General features: G+C 48.3%; 1 protein-coding gene across 1 annotated transcript in view; it reads left to right on the forward strand.

The window, feature by feature from the left end:
• Positions 1-1,040: 1,040 nt before the first annotated feature.
• LOC310904044 (uncharacterized protein) overlaps positions 1,041-16,577 on the forward strand; it is a 131,022-nt gene continuing 115,485 nt past the window's right edge. Inside the window, exons 1-2 of the mRNA XM_083848202.1 lie at positions 1,041-1,444; positions 10,325-11,087. The gene's annotated coding sequence lies outside the window, so the exon portion shown is untranslated. The remainder of the gene's footprint in view (positions 1,445-10,324; positions 11,088-16,577) is intronic.

Here is a 16,577-nt window from a genome sequence, read left to right on the forward strand (position 1 = left end):
TCTCAGAGAAGGTGTGTGGGAAGCCTGCTCTGATGTGGCCGGCACGGGAGCACCTGAGAGAAGGAGAGGACAGGAGCTTACTGCTGCCTCCCAGCCCTAGCATGCAGTGGCTGTTGGAATGAGCCTGTGACAAGCCCTGCTCTTCCCAAAGCACGAGGGAAACGCCTCGGGTTGTGTGTGGGCAGGCTGCTGTGGGCTCGCCATCGTGTCGCAAGGCTCCAGATGTGCACCTGAACAAACAGCCATGCTCCATCGATCCAGGGGCAGGAGGGAACGGCCTAATGCCATACTTGTGTGGTGTAAATAGGAAGACTTCTGCAGATATTGGGTTCAGCCCCTGGTGCCCCGGGGCATGGGGCTTTGCCTGGACTCCTGCTTTACAGCAGGGCTTCAATCAGATCCCTCTGGCCCAAAGTGCAGTGTGAAACCCGGACAGACTGGTGGCACCACGCCTGGTGGCATATGGAGCTGCAGTGCTGAGCCATGCTGCCAGGTGCCTGGTAATGCTGTCCTGCACCCAGTGTCTGTGCTGGCACTCCTATAACGCATCCTGCAAAGCAGTTGTGCTCCTGGAACCTAAGAAAACTGATGGACAAGGGCTGTAGCTCTAGGAAAGAGCCAGTGTGGGCTGAACCAGGTTGTGTCAACGTTGCTGCTTCCTCCGTGAGGAAGGACTGCAGCTCCAGGGAGAACTGAGCTCTTCCTGGGAAGGAAGCATGCGTGTGGGGAGCGTGTGGCAGTCAGCAGGATGGGCTGGAGTTAGCACAAGTGCCACAGCTCCATGAAATCTGTTGGAAGCACTCAGGTGAGCTCACCTCCTGTGCCAGGTGGGATGGAGCAGCCTGGCCTCAGCACAGAGGCGCGAGGCTGCTCGTGTCCCACTTCAGATCCTTCATGCAGCCGGAGCCAAGCGGCACCTCGGTTCTCACCTCCCGAGGCTATCTGGCATCCTTAGCAGGGTCTGAGCACCATGAGGAGGACAACAGCGGGCCCTAGGTTAGAACAGTGTTGGGATAAATGTTTGAAAATTGAAGGTAAGCATTTTCATAGCAAATTATTCTCTGACCCCTTCCTCTGTGTTGGTGATGAAGACGGAAAGGAAGGGAGCTGTTTGTTAAATGAGGCCTGTTCTTCAAGCCCTGCAAAAGCTCTCAATGAGTTAATTGTTGACCAGATTATTCCTCTCTCTCCCCTCTTGGTGTCTGCTGTCCTGTTTGATTTATGCCAGCTGAGAATTTGACCTAAATGGAAGTACCCAGGTGAGGAGGAAGGCTTGTAAAGCTCACAGGTTGCACCTGTGTGGCATGGCTCTCAGTGCTGCAGTTCACTCCTGAGTTTGGAGAAGAGGGCTGTACCTATATCCTGCCCATGCTGCTGAAGCTGGAGGTGCTGCACCCTTGGAGAGGCAGATGAGGACTTCTGTAGTGGAATTCAAAGTTCCCTGGTATGCTCACCCTAGTTATGTTTTTTAGCAGGAATGATCTGGTTGCTCAGCATGCAGAGAGGTGGCCGTACCTGCACTGAGCGCTCCGGTTGTTCCGTGTGCTCTGAGCCGCATCCAGGGGGCAAGGGCTGGTGCTGGCATCCTCCGTCGTGCTGCGTGAGCGTAATCCGGCGTAGGCTTTCTAGGAACTGCTGCTCAGCAAGGGAAGCACTTGGCAGAGCAGGGCTCGGGGCTGCCTACCTGCTATCTCCTTTGCTTGTCGCTAGTTTTCCTTGTGTCCCTGGGTACTGCTGAGTGATATTGAAGCTTGGATAGAAGCGCCGAGTTGGCAACTTTTAATATTGCTGAAACATAATCAGCTTTTGCTTCTACAGCAATTAGCATGTTATTACCCGTAATGTTTTGCATGGCAATTTTCTTGTAAACATTTGTACTAATTCACCATAACCTAATTATTTTTATGACATGTAATTATGAAATATTTTTGGAGGAGGAATGGTTTCATTTTCTATTTATACCATTATTTCCTGGAAACAGCAGATATTTTTAACATCAGGAAATACATTTTCCCCCTTCACCAGTTAGTTTTTATTTTTATTTTATTTACTGCCTCAACTTGCCTGGATAGCTCAGTAGCTTGGACTGCACTCTTACAGAGACGTGTGATGGGTTCCAGGAGAGATTAATTGCACTGTAATTTGTGGTAGCATAATACTTAAATGGAAGAACATCACAGGTGTTTTTCTTCACTGCTCAGTGGGTAGATGCGGTGAGTCCCAGTAACAGCATCTGCCATAATGTCCCTTTTCTAAGTAGTTAAGGAAAGGGCAATGTGGCAAAGCTGTTTCAGGAATGCAACCCGTCTGAATGCAGGATCTCTTGAGGGAGATACTGGTGGCTTTTGGTGTCAGGAACTTACTGCTCAAGCCTTAGATCTGGGAGGGCTGGCATCCCTGAACTCTGCCAGCTTGCTTTCTGGCTTGGCGTGGCTGTGTCAGCAGGCTGAGAGGATGGGGAAGCAGGGTACCAGTAGGTGGGTGGGGATGTCTGCCACCCTTGCTTAAAGATACTGGCAGAACAAGAGCAAGGGGAAATGTCCAGGCTTCAGTTCTGGCTCCAAAGAAAGACTGAATCTGCAGAGGCAAATACAAAAATAACGTCTGGAGCAGAGCAGTGGGGAACTCAATCTTTAGGGAACCTTGTGGGATGATGTGAGAGGTAATTTTGAATCCCTGCAGCTTGGGAAGGAAATTGAATTTGTTTTGCCCGCTCCCCACATGTATTCTGCTCACTTGGTTACTGCACCAAGCAGGGAGCTGCTCACCCTGCTTTAAAAGGTTGCAGCAGCAATCACGCTGGTATATGTTGCACATGCTCAGCCAACATCTAATGGCAAGAGGCCTTCCTTAATCTCATTCACGGAGCTGCTGTATAGAAAATGTGCAGAAGTCAGGCTTAATCTTAATAAGTATGAAACTTGGCAGGCTGAGAGACTTGTATGTCTTGCCTGATCTCCAGTCTGGAGAGGTCTCAAAATGGAGCAATGTGTAGCACATTGACACGCTAGAAGAATTTTTACAAAAAATGCTTTTTTAGATGACTGCATGTAATATAAATGAGATTTATTTCAATGCCTGTCATGATAGTTGAAGCAGTAACAAATTCAGTAATTGCTAACCCTGTGGTCACACAGGCTTGAATGTTTAACTCTGAGCTACATTTATAGATCCAGTCACAGCAACTTTTAAATAGTATAGCCAGTCCTTATTATACTCACCCTTATATGCAGAGAGGCGAGTGTCCTGGTTGGTGTCTGTGTAGCTGTGCAGTGTGCTAGCCATGTTGAACATGCTGAGTGTTACAAGCAGACTGCTGTCTCAGAAGTTGCCTAAAATCATTTGTTAATCCTGTGATACTGATGAGGAATGTGGAAATTGGGTTAAGGAAAATTCACTGGCTTTTTTAATCTTTCTTGATGCTGGATATTAGTGCGAAGTCACACTTCCAGAAAGCCTACAAGTAATCAAAGGTGCAGATCTGAAATGATACAGTGATTTCTGTGACTGCAGGACCTGAGAATTGAAGTGGGCTGTTATGTGGAGAATTTTAGCAGATTTTTGCCCTCACTGAATGCCAACAGCTTCCCCCAAATTCCCTCAAAAGCAACTTGTTCAACAGCCCTTCTTAAATGATGTTGCTTTACTGGTGGGGATATTCATTGCCTGTCAGAACAGAGAAGGTGACTTACAAAGTTCTTTCATCTCCAAAACCCAGTGTTATCCTTCATCTTTCTGCAGAAGTAATGAATTGAGATTGTGCTGTAATGTCTATCTTATGAAATATCTTGAAAATGAAGCAAACTCTGCACTGAGTTGTGACGCAGCTGATACTATTACTGAGGTATCTGTTAGCAGAAGTTAGTTACTTTGAGCCCAAATGTTGCTGTGATTTTATTTATTTATTTATTTTCAGGGACTATGCATCAACAAGGATATTTGTACATCAACAAACAGTCAAAAATTTGTCAAAACCTGGTGTTGTGTTTGATGCTTATCAGCTGAGCTCCCTTAAGGCACCCCCAATAAACATGCTGGCCAGGGATTTTGAGAATGAGTCAAGGATATCTAGGAGGTCCCAAATGGCTGGTAATCATTTCCCCATCCTGCTGATAGCATAGAAGGGTCACTTTTGTACATGAGTTTTCTACCCGGGAACTGTAAGTCATTAGCAGTACAAGTGTAGCTGGAACTGATGAAAATGAGCTAGTCCTGTTATTCTGATAGGTATAGGGAATTGTACCTTTAAACTTGCTGTGAGCAAATAGAAGGGTGTTTCTGTACTTCAAAGGTATCTACTAAAAATCAGACTTTTTTTTTGGCCTTGTCTAATATTACAGAGGTCAGGAAATTGGAAATGGCAGTTCATTGCAATGGAAAAGTTTCCTAGCTTATAACTGGAAATAACACAGTCAAGAGGTTTCTGATATGCTTTGATATTCTAGAAGTTATCTATCAGGTCATGTCACTGCTTTGTGTTTTTGCGGAAACGGGTAAAATATAAAAATAAATAAATAAATAAAAGTATGCAGAGAAAAAGGACATCTCTTCTCTATCAAGAATCTTATGAAAAATCCATCCCTTATCACTGCTGGAGGTCTTATGAAGACTGAGTTAACTGTCTCTAAGACCGCCTGAGCCCTGTCATACTTGGAAGTAGCCAGATCAGTGTCATCAACTCATAAAAACAAACAGAACACCCCCAGAATATCCCATCTGCCTCAACTTCACTGACAAAGCACGTTCTCCTCAGCCTTTGACATAACCTGGTGTGCTGCATGCTTTACATATATGTAAAAATAATACTCTATTAGCATATATTGCTGCGAGGCTTGGCAGAAGGGGGATAGAGACAGGCAGCTTGCAATGGGCGATCTTCTTGAAGCAGCTGTCTTAGAGTGCTTGTCAAAACAGATTTTAAAATGACTTTAAAAGGTCATGCAAGTGTCAGAAGGTTATTCTACAGTGTACCGATCTGTGTCAGCGTGGCGGTGGATGAAACTAAATGCACAGCTGACAGGTATCTGAAAACCCAAAAGTCAAATGTGTATGATCTCATAATGGCCATGAATTTCATTTATTTGCTGTGATTATGCCTGAAATGTGCTTGTGGGTTTTGTAGTGCCAGGATATTGAGGAAAAATCACAGGAGCCAACAGATGGGCCCATATGTGTACGAGAAAATGGTTGAGACATAAGTGTTCAAAATTTATGGTGGCCATAAAGACCTGTGGAAATGATTGATTCTGCTCATTGCACATGCAGATCGTGACAGATATTAGAATAAAGTAAGAACTGATAGCCTCTGATCTAGGAATTAAATTTCTCCTTCCATGATGTCATTATGATGTCATACTTTATTGCCTATAATTTTAAAATCCATCTGGGTCCAGAGCTGTTGTCACCGTGCTGAGGTTCATGTGTACGACATCGCACAGTGTGTCAGCTCCTGTCTCTGATGGCAGTGCTCTAATCATTGGGCGGTGCTTTTCATTTAATCTCTTTTTTTCCCTTATGATTGTGATTTAAAGCGCTTTCCTGTCCTGATACGGGAAGTTACTGCTTTCTCGGGGCATATCATGTTCCAGGCCAACTGTTGCTGTTTCTGAGGAGGCAGTGTAATTTGGAAGGGTCTTTGGAGGGCAGTGAGTGCAGTTCTTAGATGCAGTTTATTCAGAAAAATATGGATTTCTTTGGCCTGGAGGTCCCTGTCAGGGTGAAAATGATTGTTAGGGGATGAAAGGGTGACTGACGCATGTAATCCCTGTATCCTTTGCCTCCTCTCTCCTGAAGGCATATTAAACTGGTGTTCTCTAAGAACAAATAGAACAGAGAAGAAATATCACCTGGTCACCGAGGCTAAAACCAAGACGTGTGTGTGGCCAGGTTAGTTGGCAGATCTTCATGGCTGTCATTGGAACGTGCCATCTCCAGCTCAAACGTGAAATCCTTGAATAAAACAGACCACACGGGAGAAGTGGTGTGCTTAACCCCAAGACGTTTTTAATTCCCCTTCCAGGGAAGCATGTCTTGCCTCACCAAGGGTGAAAAAAAGGTCTGAGAGCCACGGGCCTTCCCTAAGAAAAGGCGCTCCCGAGGTGCACAAACAGTGAAACCAGGCCGCGGCGTGGGCTACTCGGCTTTAGCGAGCTACTGGTGCTGGCGTTCAGTTACCATGGCGATAAGCATGGCTCCTGAGCAGGCCCGATCCCTTCTCCCTGGCCAGCGGGTGCGAGCCCGGAGCAGAGGCCTCGCTACTGTGCTCCAGTGCTTTATTTTTTTTTCAGACGAGAATGGAAGGCCCGCGAGCCTTTGATAGCCTCCTCCTGCCCCTAGTGTTTCCTCACCAAGTGCCTGGCAGCACGCAGTAGCCCTCTTCATCCCTTTGGACTTCCATCTGTAAAGCGATATGCTGGTTATTTTTACAGGAAAGGATTATTTTGAAACTATGGCTGTGTCCCATCTTTGCTTCAGCCTCCTTCCCAGCTGGCTGAATTGTATCTGGATTCCCTCTGACAGAAGGGTAGGCACAGGAGCAAAGTCTGTCATTTTCTTTGCAAAGCCTGTGGTAGCAGATTGCAGAGTTTTCTGTCAGTTCATTAATTACGGGGGCTTTAACTTCCGAGACTAGCAAACACTGGAAATACCAAGGTTGCCTCTCAGATGTTATAAATAACCCATTGGGTAGTTCTGAATTGGAAGAGGGCTCACAAGCTGCCAGGTTTCCCTTGTAGTACCTGTGGCTCGGAGCAACGTTAATTGAAGAGCCGGCACTTTGCTGGCACCGCAGCTCACGCAGTGTGGAAGCAGCGAAGAGCAGGCTTGGGATGCCTGGACCTGGAACGACTGGCTGAGCTTGGTGTGAGCCTGCTGCCAGGGTATGAGCATGTAGGAACCACCGTCCCAGGGTAAGGTGATATTCTTCTGGGACTGTGGCTGATCAGTTGTCTCAAGACTGCACCAGGAAATCTTAGCAAGTTGACAGCGATGCCATGAGCTTAGTTTCTCTGGTGGCTGCCAGCTACTACAGGAGGAAAAAACAAATCAAAAGCATAGCAGCAGCAGCAGCGACACTGATGAGGGGGGGGAAAAAAAGCCCCTGTGGTGCAGCTGGCTACTTGTTCAATGCAACAGCACCAGAGAGGAAATTCCTTCCCAGTGCTCACAGGTGATCAGCTTACACATTGAAGCATGAAGTTTGATTACCCTTGTAACATTTTATTAGCTTGCATAGCTGCAAATGTTATTAATGCTCATAAAATTATCCAGTCCCTTAAAATGTCTGTTCCACTGGTGCGCGTCTCCATGACTTCCTGGGCAGTGGATTCCAGAAGTGACTGTACCGGGTCAAGTCGTATTTTTCTTTTATTTGTCTCAAATCTACAGCCTTTCTGTTCCATCAAGTACCCTCTGTTTCCCTTTTAAATTAACGGGCTGGTTAATGTGAAGCAGCAAACCGGTTTTCACTGCAGACTGTGCTTTTACTTACTGCAGTCAGACTTCCCCTATTTTTTCTCTGATCGAGAGCTTCTAGCGCATGGATGTATCCTGTACTCCCCGGGTCAGAGGGGACCTGTCTATACGTGCATGTCACATCCATCCCTTGCCCTTGTCACTGTTTTAGTAGAATGGCAGGTGTCAGAGTGGTGGCTGCTGTTTCTGTGGGGAACAGGAGTCAGCCTGCTCGCCTGCCTCGAGGAGGAGGCGGCCAGGTGCGTTTGGCAGGGTTGCATGTGCACGTAAGGCTCAGACTGAAACCTGCTTCACTTGTGGAGGTTCTTCTCCAGCTTTGACATGACATCCATCTCCATTTTCTACATACAAATACATACATGTGTTTGTAAGTAACCTATATATGTGTGTGTATAGATGCAGACACACTTGCAAATGTGTATGTATGTCTGTATCTATATAGAGGCACGTGTATTTACTGTGGCACCATCCAGCCACCTAAGGACCTTCCTGGGTGACTTGGGTGCCAGTGGCTTGCTGCAGGGGATCACCACCCCCTGCTATGTGCCTGTGAGGGATGCTCTTGGAGGCAGAGTAATAACAGGGAAGAAAAATGTTGCTCTGGGCTGTGTGTCAGCAGACTTCAGACACAATGGGGCCCGTGTTTCCAGACAAGCCTTTTTAGCTAATTAGCTTAGTAAAAAAAATCTATTTCTCTTCTAAAATTCCCTGCCATCTATCTACCTAATAGAGTCGAGCAGCTATATATTGTGTGTTGGGGTATGCAGTGCATCATCTGCCTCCAGTATTTATCTCATTGCTCCCAGCCTGGTCTCTCCATCTCTGTCTGCAAGAGCAGCCAGGTTGCTCAGGCTGACCGCTCGTCCTGGGAGCCATGGTAGTGCAAACATGCTGGAACTCTCCTTCCCTTGTGCCTTCTCCTTTGCTATCCCGTGCCAACTCAGCTGTGCCCATGCCCTTGCTTGCCTATTTGAGTTTCTGTAAGAAACATCCAGCAAGCAAAGGATAAACTGGTGCAACTGTATGGCCTGGGTCAGGGGCCTTCTCACCTCAATTTGTAGAGTTTTTGTAAGGTTGCAAGGGTGTTACCTCTGCTGCTGCCTCTGGAGCTGGGATGGGGCTCTGGGGATACCAGTGAGGGCTGTGGTTGAAGCCCGGTGGGTGAGTGCTGGATGGAGGACAGCTGTGGGCAGCAGGGGCAGTGGGCACCAGCTGATTTGCAAGTCAGAGAGGCAGATCATCCCCTTATGAAATTAGCTGCACATCCTGCAAAAGCAAGCAGGGGCAGTTAGCAGCATCTAGGCTCCAAGGAGTTCAGATCAGAAGTGGGGACAGACATGCTGGGTTCCCTTGCTGTTACTGTTGGGGGTTCAGAGCTGTTCCGTCCTAGTAGGGATGAATGCAAGGGGTCCAGTCTGGCATGGTAGTGCTTTGGCTGCAGCATAACTCAGGCTGGAGGATGCAACCCCTGAATTCTGGCCACGTGGCAAACCACTTGTAATCAAGTGGGAATGTCTCATCTGGAAAGACATCTAAATGTCACAGACCCACATGGCAGCAATTTTCACCTAAGATCTGTTTCTTTGGATGTTTCAAACTCCAGCCTCCAGCTGTTGGATTGCCGTTAGCAAGATTAAAGAGCCATTAATATCAGAAATCATTTTGTGTAGGAATGTACAGACCAGAGTCAAGTTACCTTTTAACCTTCTTCTTGGGAAACTGAATTGACTGAACTCCTTAAGGTTCTCACCTTAAGGCTGGATTTTCACACCCTAAATTATTATTGCAGCTATTATTTGAACTCTCCATTTTTGACACTTTTTTTTCCTCAGAAGTGCGAATACAGAAACTGGACACCATGTTCTTGACAGCATCAGGTAGCAATGCAAAGTACACCTCCCTGTGTGCTCCACCGTGCAGAGGACACGTGGTTAGCCTCAGCTTGGTGCTGGAAGCTTGTGTTAGTCAGATGTCTACCCTGACCTTTGCTTGCTGCCCCGAGCAAGGCTCACTAAACCCGCTTCTAAATCCCAGTGAAGTGTGTTGCACTTGATGATGATGTATGCATGTGGGTTGTCAAGTACTTAGAGATGACAAATGCTTGTTAAATGGTGAGCTGGTTGCTTCTTTCCTGGGCTCCGTTTTTGTTCGCAGCTCTCTAGATGTTTGAATAGCGTGGAGCCACCTTCTCTGGCTGGAGGAGAGGTGCTGCTGCGATGAGTGGGTGTTTGTCTTGGATCTCTTTTTGTCTGTTTACAGTCTTGTGTTTGCTTGTGTGTAATTGTTAAAACGCCATTAGTTTACCAAGAGAACGGATTTCCTACGTGTTGGTGACCTGTCCACTTACTGTACTATTTCCCTTTGCATTTTCTGCAAATGCTTTCAGCCATTTTCTGACTTATTGCTGAAAACCTTAGAATGTTAACACTGAGCTTCTGTGCTCTGGCCCCTACTTCATATATCTTTTTACTGCACTGCTTGTTTTAATAACAGATATTAAAGTGTTGGGCAACGGTTTATAAAACTGTTTAAAAACAGAACAAAAACCCCAGAAAATCCTGGAACAGAATGCCTTTGTTGGCTAGAGTTAAGGTTTGTAAATATTTATTCTTCGCGAGCAAAAAATATCAGACTGTTGCGATAGGAAAAATTGGGCAATTCAAATTTAAAGTGGCAGCCCCCCTGTACAGACGGTGTGCCTGTGGAAATGTCGATGGGCCGGAACCAACCGCTGTACTGGTAGGCGAGCTCCTTCATCACCGGAATTCGTAAGAGCACTTTCTACCCTTTGCTGTAACTTTAGAAATAAACAGCACTGCGTTTGTATTTGTTTTCTCTCGGTTCATCCCAGTTCTCAACCTGTGTTGGAGCCAGCTGCTGTCCCCAAGCCACCCTTCCAGCTGCAGGTCCCGGATGGCTGCTGCACGTGTCGCATGGTTCTGCTGATGTTCCGTCGCCCACAACCTACCAGTGCGCGTGGCACCTTGCTTCCAGTCCGCTAAAGTGTTTCAGAGGCAGTATTCTCTTAAACACCTTTGCCATAAAGAAGCCTGAGGTGTGTTTGCTTGTGAAGCATGTGAGAAAGGCTCTATCAGATAAGGTCGCTCTGCAGCCCTCGCTCCTCGAGTGATCGACCCACCCTCATCGTGCCAATTCTTCGCTTGGCCCCCGGGTGCGGCAGGAGCCGGCTGCACCGGCTCGCGGCAGCCCATGTGCATGTCGACCGGCGCGTTCTGGGAGATAATTCTGTGCTCTCTGGATGCAATGGGAAGACCTTGAAAATGTTTTTCTGAAAGAAAAACAATATTCTATGGCAACTGGCTGGCCTTCAGAGTGTTTTATAAGCAGAGTAAGGCACGGAGGATGTTATGCCAAGAAGGACTTACATAAATTGCTTTCTGCTAAGATGCAACGTGAAACCCTACGACGCAGCTCTGTTTTCTCACTCGCTTTTGGCTCTGCTTCTCTCACTGCATTTCGAAGCAGGGTGGAACGGTGAGCCCCAAATGCCTTCCCTGGCTCCTGCTAAGGGTCAAAGTAGCTAATGGAGCTTGCTGAACTACCGGTAATGGGGCTCTGTAAACCTCGGTGTGGTCTCTGAATGCAGATGACAGGTATCAAGGCTTAGTTTTCAGCCCCAGCACAGGTCTATAGTTGTGGGTTTTCTTGTGTGGTTGACTTCGGAGTTAAGGCCAGAGGTTTTGAGGAAAACCAGCAGAACTAAATGAATTCTGCGTTACTGTTCCAAGGGCTTCTAGTCCCAGCCTTCCTGGGAAAGACAAATCCTAGGAGCTACAGTAGGGAGTTGAAATATTTCTACCATATGTTCTGTGGACTGACCTGCGGAGAACAGGAACTCACAGGTTGCTGCCTCCCTGCTGCCATAGCTCACACCTGAGGTTCCCAGGTGCCTCTGCCTGGCTCGGCCCTCTCAAACCAGAGTGAGGGAAAGCAAGTCTGCCATCTGGAAAGTCTGTCTGGGACATGGCTACTCAGGAGCTTTGCTCTCCTACAAAGGTGGGAGATTAATATAGCTCCCAAAATAATCTCTTAGCTTTCTTGCATTTGCAAAGTCAGAGTGGGAAGTTGGGTGCTGGGCATAGGAAGTTTTTCCTTCTTTAAAGAAAGTAGTATGTGAGAAAGTACATGACAAGGTAGCCTTTGTTCTGCTTTGTATTTTTGCCTTGGAGTGCTCCATTCTGCTCTGCATTAATCTCTGGTTTACTGTGCAACCCTGGTGCTTAGACAGAGAATCCTCAAAGGAAAGATGTGTGGAGATATTCATGGAGGTCACTTCACCCTAGATCTTTAGGGTGCAATTCACTTTTTGTGAGCAATAATTCATTACTGCTGTGATACCTTGATTTCCCCATCATAGCGGGTGTGCGGTATTTGGACAGCAGGAAGAAAGCTGGGAGCTGAACTGAGCAGTGACTCCTGAAACCAGAGCAGCAGCGATGAAACAGCTTTGGCAAGGAGCTGAGGAAATGACAGCCGTGAGGATTGTGGAGCCTCCTTTTGTGATGACCTTTGTGATCCTGAGCAAAAGGTCATGGGCTGTAGCAGCAAGCAGATCCCTTCAATAAGATCCTCTCTGAATCTAGCAGCTGAGAATTAGGCTTGGGGCTGATGGAGAGCTCAGCATGGGCCTCAGGCTGTGGTATGTGATGGGCATTAGCAAGCTGCCTTGTTTCCTCTCTGCCGTTCCTCAGAATCGCTGCGTTTGGCAGGAATTAATGGATCTGGAAAAGGATGCGGTGGTTAAAGCGGCCAGGTCAGGTAACAGCAGGCCTGGAGGTGACCGGGTTTGCTCCACCAGCTGTTTGACAGTCCTGCCTGCTGCTGCAGCATCGTACAATTAGAGTTTCACAGAGCATATCCCTGTGCTCTGAGCTGTGAAGCTCCTAATTTTCAGGCCCCGCTATTTGGTCCTGGGGATGTGTTCCGCCTTATGAAAATGGCCACCTCGTGTGCCCTGGGCAATTACGCTGAGCCTGGTGTGCTGGTGGGTACATGTTTCACCGAGGCTGTTCCATCTCCCCTGCTCTGGTGTCAGGTTTTTGTGGCTGCTTTCTTAGCTTCTCCGATTCCTGCAGGACTGGGGAGAGCAGGGAATTTTTATCGTATCCCATGCAGTTAATTAGGAAGCATTCCAGCTTGTGCCGTTTGGTGGGGAATGTTTCCAGGCTGTTCAGTGATGCTAACAGAGAACAGACCTTGCAGACTAAGTAGGAATTCCTGATGCTAGTACCTAATTTGGGACGAGCTTAAATTCAGCAGCCCATATTCTGTAACCTTTAAGTCTCAAGACTGCTGCCCTTCCTGCACTCGCTGGCACTACTGAATGGGAGGGTGAGGGAAATAAAACACTCTTCTAAGAGTGGAGAGGTCAGTCTGTCCTTGGGCCAGCTGGCTGTGCTAGGTCAAGGAAGTGGTGCAGGACTTTTCTGATAGAGGACGCTTAGTTTGGGGTGAAACAAATGGATTAGTGACTCTGAGGGGTCTTCATGCCCCAGACCACCAGCAGCTCTTGTTGGATATCTGGCGGTGGTTGGCTGAACAAATCAGTTTGGTAACCGAGACAGCAAACTGCATTAGAGGAACTTTGTGATTAGATGAGGTCCGTGATGGAATCAGGCCATGCCTGAACCTCCTTAAGAAACTCTCCCCCTGGGGAAGGCATCTCCAAGCCGAGCGTGCAGCGAGGGAGCAGGTGCAGCACCACACAGCACCCGAGCTCGCTCGCTGTTCTGCATTTTCTCACCGGCAACTGCTGGGGCTTCATGAATGAGAAAGGGACTGCCCACGCGACTCAGGCTGGGCAGGATAATCTATTTGTGTGTGATTGACACCGGGAAAACGTTAGTGAAACCTTGCAGTAGGGTGGCAGCTCATTGAGATGCAGGGCCGTGCTGTGCTCAGTCGCTATTCATCCTTTGAAAAACGCACCACCTGGCAGGATCATGCACCTCGGCCACCAGCTCTCCGTCACTGCTGGGGCCATGTCACTGGAAATGACAAATTGGGGGGGAAGAGTACGGGGTGGGGAGAGAATTGCCTGGGGAGTGTATGAAGGCCACATCTGACTGAGATGAGCTTGGGGAAAGTTGAAAGAGCAGCTGCCTTTGTGTAAGCACCTTCTCCACCCTCTTCTGCGTAGGCAGGCGAGACCTTCCTGCCTGCGTGGGCAAGGGGCCTGCAGATGGGAAGAAGTGGCGTGGGGAGCAGCAGCCTGAGAGCAGGACCCTTTGGGACATGAGAAGTGCCCTGCTGAGCCAAGCCGATGTGTTCACCTAGCCCAGCACCCTGCCCTGCAGGTACAGTAGGTGCCCTGCAAAGAGACTGTGGGGATCAGGCCCCTCTTGCCATCCCTTCCCCGAGTGTCTCTAGGTCATTGGAAGGTATCTCTCTGCCGTGTCCCTGTAGTCTCTGGTTTTTGATCTATCATTCATGAATTTTTGATCTTGTTTTGCTTCCTGGTGGCCGACTTAGTTGTCGTGCTCGCTGCTGTTGTAATGTCATGTCTGTACAAGGGTTGGGGAGCCTGGCTCTTCCAGCCTGCCCCGGTGAAGGAGGTGGGTCACCAGCACTGCAGCGGGACCTGCAGCATCCCGGCCGTGACAAGGTGAAGCTAGTTTTGCCATGGCCTGACAGCTTGAGGGAGCTGCTCGGTGCTCTGCCATAGTGCTGTGCGTGAGGTGGCTGTGTGAGCTGTGTTCTGCACCGCTCCATTCCTCCTCTTGGCATGCTTACGTTTTTTGGCTTAGCTGGAAGTCAGATGTTGTGCAGTAGGGGTAAGCGTTGTTTCGGACCCGACTTGTGATCTTTGCCTTACCCGCCTGAGTCGTGGGTGTCCTGCTCCCACTCAGGACTCAGTGGCTCTGCCAGTACTGTGGCTCTGCTGAGCTGCAGCTCCAGGCAGAGGGATGAGAGACGGTGTCTGCAGCCGGCTGTTAATCTGTGTTGACTTGATATGTAAGCTCAGAGTGGATCACTCTCCTCTGGGGTGGCACTTGTTCGCAGTCATTAACCTTTATTTGGTTTGGCTTATTTACTCACCTAGTGAATTAGGTCAAATTGAAGTGGCTTACATTACACTGAGCAATGGCCACTTGAATCTGGAGTGACCATGTCCACACAGAGGTTAATGCAGTTCAACCCAATCACTTTAAATCTACCCTTGCTGCTAACAGGAAGGATTTCCGTCGAGGTCCCTGCAGAGGTATGCCCTGCTCCCTGCATGTTCTCAGCTTGAAGAGGGGATCCCAGCCCTGCTGCTTCAGCATCTCACCGCAGCCTCCCTCCCTCCTTGCCTTGATCAGCGAGCCCAGCTCTTGGCAGTGCGAGTGTCTGTTTGTGTGCTGATTTAAGATTCTAGCTGAAATAAAATGAGTAATGCTAATTGCTGTAATTAGAATCCTTTTAGTCTCCATATGAATTTTACCGCTCTTATTATACACAGGACAGGAGAACAAGGTTCCCAAGAGGGGCAGAGTTAACTAGTGAAGTAATAAATCTCTTGCTTATTGGCAGGTGCTGTAGGGTTGTACTGACACTGTAACTTTGTCAGTCTTTGGCTAAGTAATAACAAATGGGACACAGTAAGAGAACTGGAACCCTCGAACATGCTTCTCGAGGACCTGGAGGCAGTTCAGCTGCCACAGCTCGGACCCAGGCCCATCAGTTGTAGCTGCAGTGGGGTTTGTCTGGCCTGCAGGATTCATTCTCCTGGCTGGGGATTTCAAAAGCTTCCATCCAGTTGTTGGTTCTCTGCTCCACCGTGAACTGTCTGTAAGACCTCTGCAGCTCTCCAGGGCTCACATGGTCTCTCTGTGCTCAAGTCCAGTGGAAATCCCCCCATCTCTGTCTCAGAAGGCATTGTGTGTGCACAGGCTGCAAGGTGTTGGCACACTTCAGCAAGGTTGCTTGAAGAACTACCTGAGGTATGTGTGAGAGACAGAGGCTTCCCACTTGAGATCCTTCCGAAACCTGCTGCAAACAGGAAGTCTGTATGAAAATATTGGACAGAGGAAAGGGTTTTAGGGCCCAAATGGCTCCCCAGGCAGCAGGACTTGCTATAACCTTTGTTTAGGAAGGGCAAGGTGTCATCCCTACAATGCTTCTCATTCAGCACCATTCAAAACCCCACTGCTCTCCGATGGGTGATCGGCAGTGGTGCTGTCATGGGATCATTTAGCTAGGATCACTGGGACGTGCCTGCCCACATCAGTGACTGCCCCAGTGCTCAGTGGCAGCCTTAGGACTCCAGTTAGGACCTGCCTTCAGCAGCGGCTGCCTCGCGGAGCTGTGGCTGGGAGGAGGAGCTCACGTTGCCATTTCCCAGAAGTGGAGCCTGGCGCTGTGCCCTCCGTGCAATTTGGCCACCAGGAGCTGAGCCCAGTGGGATGGATGCTGCACGGCTCCGGCTCTTGGGAGCCATTCTGGGTGTCTGGGACCCCCCAAGTTCATCTCTGTTCTATGAGCAGCTCCCCAAAGAGGAAAGGTGGCTTTAATCCTGCCTGCGAGCAGGAAGAAAAGAAAAGGGGAAGGAACTAGTGTTGCTGAGCGGTGTCGGAGATCAGCGGGAAATCACAGCTATCCCCAAATCTGCAAAATGCTAACTTCCCCGAGAATGAGCGCTTGATGCAGAAGGAAACAAGGAGACAGATAACTGATATTACCCTAATGAATAAACAAAGGTTTTAAAGGATGGACTCCTCATGCAATGTGTTATTTTTAACTTAGTGGCAATTTGCATGCTAGTCAATTTGCATACATTAAATACATCTCCCCTTCTGCATCGAGTCCCCCTCCCCTCCGGTATAACATCTCATTGTAGTGCTGCTGGGACCGAGGAGCCTGTGGCTCTGGAGGGGATATTAATTTGCCCAACACATGCTGTGGAGGTTTTTATCACTCGCCGCACATTGGACCTGGTGTCTTTGAAGTCGCTAGTGCCTCGAAGGGCCTTCTGCTTGAGCTGGCTGGCATGGAAAAGAAGGAAGGGGGGGAAGATGCCTGGAGGAGAGGTGCACAGGGGAAGAAAGGAAATTGTTTAGCTTGCGTTCTTTCAAGAAGAAAGGAAACGAGCAGTGCAGAAACTC

Source organism: Anser anser, assembly GCF_964211835.1.
Source record: "Anser anser genome assembly, chromosome: 9".
Taxonomy (NCBI): domain Eukaryota; kingdom Metazoa; phylum Chordata; class Aves; order Anseriformes; family Anatidae; genus Anser; species Anser anser.